The sequence below is a fragment of the Protopterus annectens genome, chromosome 7.part0 (genome assembly GCF_019279795.1).
Source record: "Protopterus annectens isolate FY-2018-M chromosome 7.part0, PAN1.0, whole genome shotgun sequence".
NCBI classification, from domain to species: Eukaryota; Metazoa; Chordata; order Ceratodontiformes; family Protopteridae; genus Protopterus; species Protopterus annectens.
Window position 1 is genome coordinate 217775850 of NC_056739.1, and position 9906 is coordinate 217785755.

Consider the following 9906-nt stretch of genomic DNA (forward strand, 5'->3'; position numbering starts at 1 on the left):
ACATGTTCACTTTGCAAGCAGAGGAAAAAGACAAATAACAGTATGTTTTAAAACTTTCTCTTAACAGTACATTTTTTGGCTAGGCTTATATAGGCCCTAGGGCCAGTAGCCTAGTACCTACCTATGAACCTATACACTCTAACATCTACATTTATGGTAAGTGTACACAACTGTACTTTCTCCCAAAAGACAAAGAAATCAGAATACCACATATGTTTTGGGAAAAGGTTTTACACAGCTGCCAGTGTGGCATTTAGAGCAATTGATTTGTTCTAGAGATGGCTATGTTACAAATTGCTTCAGTAGCACAACTTGAGAGACATTCTGTGAGGTACCTGATATTGCCTTCAGGGCAGCAATAATAGAGTTTATCTAGTTAGATGGCAGGAAACTCATGGTTACATTGCTGTTGCTCTAGCATCAAGGGAAGCTGCTTTGGGTTCTGTTATTAGAAGACCTGCCTTGCTTTGAGTTGCATCCCTTTCCAGTGAATGTTAAAGTGCAGCTTCTTAAATCCCTACTGGATATGGAGCTGCTCTTTGTGAACCTCATAGGTGGGGTATAAAGGGTAAAATTGTGCTTAGTGTAAAGCAGCTTATTCACTGTCCAGTACCCAAGTGTGATAGGACCAGGTCAAAAAGGGTAGTTTCTTTCTATTGGAGACAAAGAAAAGTGAAATCAGCAAAGGGAAAGAGACAAGTATGAGTGGAAATGTCAGGGAGAGCTTAACGCAAACCCAGGAGATCTGATGGGTCATCGGCACCCAGGGACAACCATAACTTTCACTCTTTCAAACTCTCACCATAGAGTCATCCCCTTCCAGCTTCCCTCTGTAGCAAGATATTTTGAAAGGCTTATATGGTACTTCTACAATTAGAAGGGTAACACACAGGGCAAATGAGTCTTGCAGATCATTTCCCTACACTGCATGTTGTAGTCTGTGAAGAGACTAGACTTCCAACTGATACTCCACCAAAGGAACAAACACCTAATTGCTCTCATTCTGTAGGTACTACTTTGGCTAGCAATGATGTAACAAGTACCCTTAAAAGACCAAAAAAGAACTATTTACCATAACGTTCCATCTGTGTTGTATAGTTTCATTCTTCAAGTGGGTTTAGATCTGACCCTTGGATCAGACTCGGCCCCTTTGTACAGCTCGTGGATACTGACAACTCTTAAATGCCTCCCTTGCCCATAATGCTGTAGTCATCCTTCATACCTCAGATCTTGCTTGCTGACCTTTTTGCTTATTAGAAACTAAGGCACACCCCTTGTATGAGAAATCAGTGTCTGGAGCTCAAAGGCAGGAACATTAATTCCCTCAGCATCTTCTCGTTCTTCTGGAAGTCACAAACAAAATGGTAGAGGGGTTGGAGGGAGGGGATTTGAGGAAGAATGAAAATGAACACAGATGGAATGTTATGGTGAGTACATAACCTCTTTATGTGATGTCAATTTTCATTCATTTCTCAACAAAGTAACGCAGAGTCCCCTGCTACCCGAATCCGCAAGTGGACTCTAAGAAAGGATATTCCTGAGCACTCTTGAGCCAAAGGCTGCTCTTCCACTAGAGAACAGATCCAATTTGTAATGAGCCCTAAAGGTAAGAGGATTAGCCCAAGTAGCAACAACACAAATATTATCCATGGAAGATTGGAATAAAAATACTGATGAAATTGCCATGGACCTGGTTGAATGAGCTCTTAAAGGTTTTGGCAAAGATAAACCCAGTTTCTTGTAGACAAAGAAAATGCAATCAGTTAGCCACATGGCTAAAGTTTCTTTGGTATCTGGCTTGCCCAGTTTTGATTCTTAAAAGGAAAATAGTTGATCTGATTTTCTGAAATTTTCCATTATGTGCAAATAGAAATGTAACACTGAACATCCAACAAGTGTAACATGTATTCCCCTTCATAAAATTTGTAAAGAGAAATGGAAGATTGATTGATGTTGGATTCTGACACCACCTTAGGAAGAAAGGATGGGTTGATTTGTAACACCATAGCTTTATAAAAGTCAAATAAGGAGGTGGAGAAGATAGGGCTTGAAGTTTTGAGACCCTTCCAGCAGAGGTTATGGCTACTAAAAAGATAGTTTTCCTTGTAAAAAATTTTAGTTCACTCTTCACTGACTGTTCAAATGGAGATAGTCAAAGCTTGTAAACTAAATTCACATCCCATGGTGGCACTGGATCTTTAAAAGGAGGTCTAAGAAGAAAGGTTCCCCTTATAAAGGCCTTACAAAGTTTTGAAGAATCTAAGATGGAATTGTTTATTCCTATATGAAAATTAGAAATGGCAGCTAGCTCTACTTTTAGTCAAGGAGCTAGCTCCTTCATTAAAAATTGTAGCCAAAAACTCAGGAACTGAAGCTGAAGAAGGGTCTACGTCTGTCTGTTGTGCTCAAAAAAAAAAAATCTTTTCCATTTATTTAACATTTGTTTACCAGGAAAGTCGGACTTGGAATGAGCCAATTTTCAGCTGAGGCCCGGGGAAAAATGCCCCAGACACATGTCGTTGTGATGTGGGAGGAAACCATAGCATCCAGAGGAAACCCACACAAATGCGGAGGGCATGCAGACTCCACACAGAAGGCACCCCAGCCGAGAATTGAACCGTAGAACTTCTTGCTGTGAGACGACAACCCAAACCGCTGTACCACTGCGTGGTTTTACTTTACAGAAGATAAAAGAATGCGATGGACAGTGGAGGGAGAGCCTGGGTTGTCTAGCTGTCAGTGGAAGTGGAGAAACCATGCAGTCAACTTTAGATCTAAAATCTCCATGTAAATCATGTCTATCGGGTGAGACAGGAGGACTGAAATTGGATCCAGAATCCATGGCGGGCGAACTAGATGAGGCCAAAGAAAGGGAAACTAAATCTGATGAGGCTAGTAAAGGGCAATGAGGCTGACTGTACTCTTCAATCGAGATGCTTTCTGGAGAAACTTTGGTATTAAGGGAGTTGGGGGGGGGGGTGAGCATAGAGGAGACCAGGGTGCCAGTCATGGGGTGCGTCTCTGTGATTTCCCCCTGGGTGGGGGGATCGCATCAAAGAACCTGCTGCACTTGTTGAGGGGAGATGCAGAGGTCACAGCAAGGTTTGGCCCATTGGCAGAATATCTTCTCTGAAACTCATGTTGAGAGACCACTCATGAGGCAATATAATGGATCTGCTCAACTTGTCTGCTACACTTTGGATTTACCCGGAATGTGTATTGCTATCCGAAATCGATTGGATAATAGTGCCCACTAACACACCCAGAGCTTCTCGATACAAGGGGTAAAACCAGATTCCTTCTTGTTTGTTGGCATACCAGACCATTGACATATTGACCATCTGAATTGCACTAGTCCCAGAAGGAGCAGAGTTTTGGAAGGAAGGCCTGCAATGCTAGTAGTACTGATTTCATTTCTAGGACATTGATATGCGTGCTGGCCTCTTTGGGAGACCCGGTGCCTTGTACTCTTTCCCAAGAAATTCCCTCCTCCCACCCAGTTTGGGAAGTGTTCATGGTCACTATGGCCTTGGGCTGAGGAAGTATGAAGAGGCAGCCTTGTAAAATCTGATATGAGTGAATCCATCACGAGGCAATTTTTGCATGCCTGATGTATTCTGATCCGAGTGGACAAAGGCTGGTACAGAATAAAGGGCAGAACTCTAAACTGGTAATGATCAGCTCCCAGCTGGACACAGGTATCTTCTGGATCATTTGTTCATTTTTATGTGATAGTACACATTCTGAAGATCTATTAAGCACGTCCAGTTGCCCCTGGGCAGGAAAAGCAAAATGGACTGAACCGCGACCATCTGGAAAATTGTGTACTGAACTGATTTGTTCAGATTGCTGAGATCCAAAATTGGTCTCCAGTTCCGTTTTTGTCCCGTTTGTTTTCGACACTAAAAATAATCTTTTGAGTAGTTTCTGCCTGGAATATGTTTCAAAAATACAGATCTTTGCAATAAGAAAACGGTGCAATACTAGGGACCTTTAAGATAATTTAAAGTGCAAACTCAAAAAGTAAAGCAAAAATAGAGCAACTGCACTCTTAATACAGTTAACTGAAGTGCAAAACAAAATTAATCTCTCTTCTACCACTGCTGGACCAGGATTAATTCTGAACCCTCTGGACGAGGATGCCAGGCAGCTGAGAACATTCGGGAAAATCAACAGGAGACCATTTTTAGCAAGGGAGGGTTACTCGAGACCAGTACTGGTTTGCTTGGTGGGCACTCAGTGTTATGGATCTATGAAAATCAGTGGTTGGGGAAAGTACTTGGCTTACATAACATCAGTAGCAATGAAAGACAGGAGGGAGGGAGGTACTTTAGAAGTAGTATTACCATAATTGGTGATGGCCAGAGGCAGGCTTTTTAAAACCACAACAGAAAAAGGGTAGGAGGATTGGGGAAAAATTCAAGCTGTAGGAAGCAGACTAGGTAGAGAAGGATCCAAACAAATAAAGCCAACATTGGAGCCCTCTGTTTAACCTGTGGTAAGTCAAGCATTCTTTGTGCTATGACTGAGCTACAGGACAATGACCCCCAGGTAGGTTAGAATTTCAAAAATTGTAGCTTTTATGGTGGGGGCAGAAAAGGGGTTGGGACAGACACTGAGAACGGGAACATGGTAAAGTAAACGGGCACTAGACTGCAACTTTAAGCAGGTAAATGATGCACAGAATACAAGACTCGAGCAGCAAAACTGGAATGGTAATGGCTATAAAATCACTGATGCACAAACCCTGCAGCAGAATTTACTGTACTGCCATTACCACAATTCCACTGCAGTGTAAGGCACCAAACTGTTTAATTTACCACTAACACTGTTTGTGGAAACATTTAGTAATAAATGACTAAATGAGGTTCAAAACTCAATTTACATTTCGGCCAAAACTGTGAATGAAACTACAAGACTAGGCACTCAGAATTCAAAATAAACTCCTAACATTTACAAGTTAATTTTATATTGAATACATTTTGATGTTCCAGAGGGATAGATGTCTGCACCACCTGGAGTAGTAGGATGCAGAGATCTAGAAATTGGACGATGTCAGGCCTTTTGTGGCCAAAGGTGCCCAGTAATTGACAGGTACAAACTGATCTATGAGAACATCTGCATTTACATTGATTTTACGCAGTTGCACTTTGCTTGCCCACAAAATATATTGTAAAACTTTAAAATGTCTTGTAACAGAGAAAATCCAAAAAATGATTGACCCATACACCTAAGATTACTGAATTTTGACTTTTAAACTGTGGTAGAAATCAGGATCAGTTTGGTTTTGAAACTGGTTTTGCTGAAATGCTGTTTTGTTTACCTCTACAGATGTAATAGCATATTAAATGTGGTAAAAGCTGTTAAGTTACCACTTTTTTTAAATGTTGATGCCGCCTCAGATGCCATCTGCTTTGAAAAGTTCATATCATTGTAGTTTAAACATTTTTATTATCTTTAATTCATAAAGCAGTCTTAAAACGTTAAATTTTTTTTACTGTGCAACAAAAACAGTGTCAGTGCTCTTAAATTTTACCGAATGTTTTTCTTTCCATTTTTGTAGTTTCTTAAACTTGTAAGAAGAAAAGAAACTGTTGGAACATAAGAAGCATTATGACCACTGCTGTGAAATGGAACATGTTGAGATTACCTCGTATAGCATGAGGAATAGCTGCGTTGTTCCCCCGTTTGTGCCACAGTTGTAGCATGTGGTTCAGTCACTTACAGGAACTTCTTTCTCCAAATAACTTCAGGGAGGGTTTAATGTCCTCTCTATAGATGGAACCACTGAATTTCATGCTGTGCACCATTGTCAAGTTTTCATAGAAAGATTCAAAGCATCTATTCTGGAGAAGAATACCCATAGGTAACAGATCATCTGTACCATTAGGCACCAAATGCACAAGGAACTGAGACCAAATGTTTGGCTCAGCTTACTGTTTAATACACTAATTTGAACCTGTGTTAAATTAAGTAGAAACCTCTTCGAATAAGTGCCTACATGCTGCAAGACTTTACCATTTGGCTCTTGCTTTTACCTTCAGACTTTTAAAAGCTAATTTCTGTGCAGGAGCCATGACATTTAATCAGAGTGCCACAAATTCCTTTGTTTGCCTTGAAACTGCACACAAAACTATTACTGTATGTAGAAAGTCTCATTATATGTGAGATGTACAGTAGAAAGTTAAACTAGGTTATAAAGTCAAATGATACAATTGTTTTTCTTGTCTGCCTCTTACACTCTACTTGTACAGTTAATTTTCGGGATTTGTAAAGCAGTCTAACATCAGTCAGATTATGGTGAAATTCATGTTGAATGTACATTGTGAAGACAGTAAGCACCATTGCTATTAGTGAATTTCATTTTCTTTTGTAATATAGTCTGTTCTGACTGTTTTAGATTTCCCAGCTTGTCTGATTCTGAATGGATGAGGTTTGTCTAATTCATAATCTATGGAAATGTTTGTTGTATAAGTCCTGGAATACATTGTTTACATAAGGCAAATGCAGTATTCACTGTGACTAAAAAAAGTGGTAACCTGTTTGAAGTCTGGTTTTATTCCATTTTACTTTTTTTTTTTTTAAGAGACTTTATTTAGTTTTCCTTAATTTTTATAGAATTGTTAATGTAGTAATTTACAAAACTTAGCAGTGACTTGAATTAGATTTTGTTGGGTTATGGAGATGCCTTAACAGGAGGATTTTTTTTTACAAAAGATTGCCTTAATATAACAGTGTTGTATACCATATGTATTGTAGACATTATTTGCTGTCACAGGCAGCTGTTACTACCCTAAAAATAAGCTTTAAACCAAGTTTTTTTTTTTTATCTTATGATGATAAGTTGTCAATCTCGCCTTCATTCTTGCTGGATGGGTTCGGAGCCGATCTTCGGCTCCGGCTCGGCCTATACTAAAGCTCGAGAGCTAATTTTACCGGCTCGAGGCAACCCTATATCCCATGATGCTAGGCGGTAATTACCCAGATCTCGTTTGCTGCTTTCGCTAGCGAGGTGCTTTTTTTACCGGCTCCACAGGTCAGTGAAAAATTATAAATTTTTCTACTCTTTTTCTTAGGATTTTTCCTCTTTATTTTAAAAATAGACTAGCATCTTAACTCCTTAGTATACCACTTCCGTTGGGTTCCCATTTTGTTAATCCCTAATCCCAAAAATTATATCCCTCCCCTGTTAAGGTTAGGCCTTAGGCCCTTTCCGTTTTTTTCCCGTTCCCTTTTTTGGGACAGTTAGGTGTGTGTTTGGTTTTGTTAACCTTAATTTTGTTCGTGTGTTACTGTGTGTGTGTGTTTTAACTTCCAAGGAAGATTTTTCTTCCCTTGACAGCTTAATGTCTAAAGACATTAAAGTCTCAGGTTTCAAGAAGTGTGACTCGTGCTGTCGGAAAATGTCGCTGACAGACGGTCACACTTCTTGCGTGTATTGCCTGGGACCCCTGCACCTGCAGGACTCTTGTTCTGTTTCATGCGTTCAGTCCAAGAGTCCTGCAGGAGCGCAGGAATAAGTTAATTTTGAGGGGCTTATTAAAGCCTGAAGGTTCCCCGGCTAAGTCCTTGCCGGGGAAACCTTCGAAGCCATCTAAACCGTCGGCTCCGTGCTCCAAGCCTTTGGCTGGTGGCTCACCTACTGCGTCACGATCGGCTCCGGCTGGAGCCGATACGTCTGTCACAGTCTTCTGCATCGGCTCCAGCTGGAGCCAATGCCTCGAAGACTCTGTCTTCAAAGTCTGCTCCGGCCGGAGGCGACGTGTCTTTGGCTCCATCGGCACCACTAGTCTCGGTGCCATCTTCCACCCGCAAGAGATCTAGGTCTCCGTCCCTGGAGTCCATTCACTCTGCTCCGAGATCACCTTTGTTCTGAGCGGGGCCATCGGAGCCATTCCTCTCGGTCTTACAGGCTTTCGGACCATGACCTCGAGAGGGTGGTTAGCAGACTCCTAAAGTCTCAGGCACTGGCCCAAATGCTTCATAGCCCGTCTCAACAGACAGTGGCTATACCCATACCATCTACGATTCCTCCTCCGACTCTGCCCCTGAGTTCGGAGCCGGAGCTCCTCGGAACCGCGACCGTCGAGACGTTGGTGCCGATGCCTCCCCCTTCGGCTCCGTCGTCTGCTCCGATCTCTTCTATGGTCCCATCCTTGGAGGGATCCGGGCGCTTGGACTTGGCATCAGACCCTTGTCCGACCCCGTTCTCCCTCTCTGAGCGTCGGCGCTGGTGAGTTCGGCCCCGACATCGGCTTCGGAGCCGTCCCTCTCGGTGCCGGCAGGGGTTCCTATTTCTTCGGAGAGGGAGCCCTCTGTCCTGCCTGATATGGGCACCTTCGAGGTCATGAGGAGTGTACTGGCCCCAGTGCCTGCTCCACGGTCTGCTCCATCAGCTCCTCCCACTGTAGTGCCTGCTGCGGTCTCTACCCACTCTCTCATTCCTGACAGTAGAGATCCAACGCCTCAGGTTTCCCCTTTGGGAATATCCTCCTCTTCCGAGGTTTCCCCTGATCCATCAGGTGAACCCCCTCGAAAGAGGACATGTAAGAGGAAGCATGTGGACTCCCCTGAGTCCATCACATCTGATACCGACTTGGATGAGTCTGAAGGGTCCCCATGGTCCCCCTCTGAGGATGTCTCCTTTTCTGACATCCTTGAAATCCTTAAGCAGAGGGGGAACTGGTCCACTCTCAGTCCTTCCGAGGATGAGTCAGTTTACCTGGAGGTGTTTGGTTCTCGCCCTTCCACCTCCTGGGTGTCTCCGCCTTTTGACCCCCTCATGGAAGTGGTGGGGCGGAAGGTGTGGACGGCCCCTGATACGATGGAACCCCCACCCCACGGAGGCCTTCCAAATTTATCACAGCCCCATCAGATAAACAATTTTTAACTAAGGGTGTCCCAGTTGATGCCATGGTGGTGGCTGCAGCCACTAAGAAGGAACTGGCTGATCCTTCAGTGCCTATCCATCCTCCTAATAAGGAATCTAGGATTATGGATAGGTACAGCAAGCGGATGTTCTCTTCAGCGACCTTCGCCATGCGGTCGCTGAATTACTTGTGCCATTTCACCCGCCTTCAAAGAGACATTCTCAAAGAAATGGGCGATGCCCTACAGGATCCAACGTCTGCGGGGTCTCAGGACAAAATCCCCTCCCAGCTAGGAACCCTAAATTCCATTGTCAACTCCTCTATGCGGCTTATTTCCTATGCAGCCGATGGAGCGAGTAGAGCCACAGGCACAGGTGTGGCTTTAAGGCGTCATGCCTGGATGCGGCTTTGCAATTTCGCAGACCCCTTCAAGGCGTCCTTCACTAACTCCCCCTTTGATGGTTCGGCGTTGTTTGGACCTCAAGTGAGGGATACTTTGACCAGATGCGAACAAGATGGCAAGACACTCTCTGCTATGGGAGTCTGTTTTTCAACCCCGTCTAGACCATATCCTAAGGGTCAAAAGGGTGGAAAAATGTGGTTCCGCAAATCACAGGGAGTCACGCCTGATGCAAGAGGTCAGTTCCCCCAGAGATGCAGGGGGAGGGAACAACAACAGACGCCGCCCTAGAGGCAGAGGTGGTCCGCAGAATCAGGGTAACAGTCTCTCTCTGACAAACCCTTCCAGCATCCCTGAGAAGCTGCCCGAGTGTCCACCTTCGGAGGCAGTCGGGGGAAGGTTATCGCTGTACCCAGAAGCCTGGCTTTCTCTCACACAAGACAAATGGGGTACAGTCAATTATATCCGAGGGTTACAAAATTCCCTTTATCCACACCCCAACTCAGCCAAAAGGGCCCCTCCCAGACGTTCCACCCAGTCTAAGGGAACAAGCAGTACTAGAAATATCAAAACTGCTAACAAAAAGAGCCATCCAGCCAGTCCCAGCAGACCAACTAGGATCCGGAATCTACTCCA

General features: G+C 43.7%; 1 protein-coding gene across 1 annotated transcript in view; it reads left to right on the plus strand.

Moving 5' to 3' along the window:
* Nucleotides 1-6542, plus strand: part of NRAS (NRAS proto-oncogene, GTPase) — a 448706-nt gene extending 442164 nt beyond the window's left edge. The window contains exon 6 of the mRNA XM_044076717.1: nucleotides 5564-6542. The gene's annotated coding sequence lies outside the window, so the exon portion shown is untranslated. The remainder of the gene's footprint in view (nucleotides 1-5563) is intronic.
* The last annotated feature ends 3364 nt before the right edge of the window (nucleotides 6543-9906 follow it).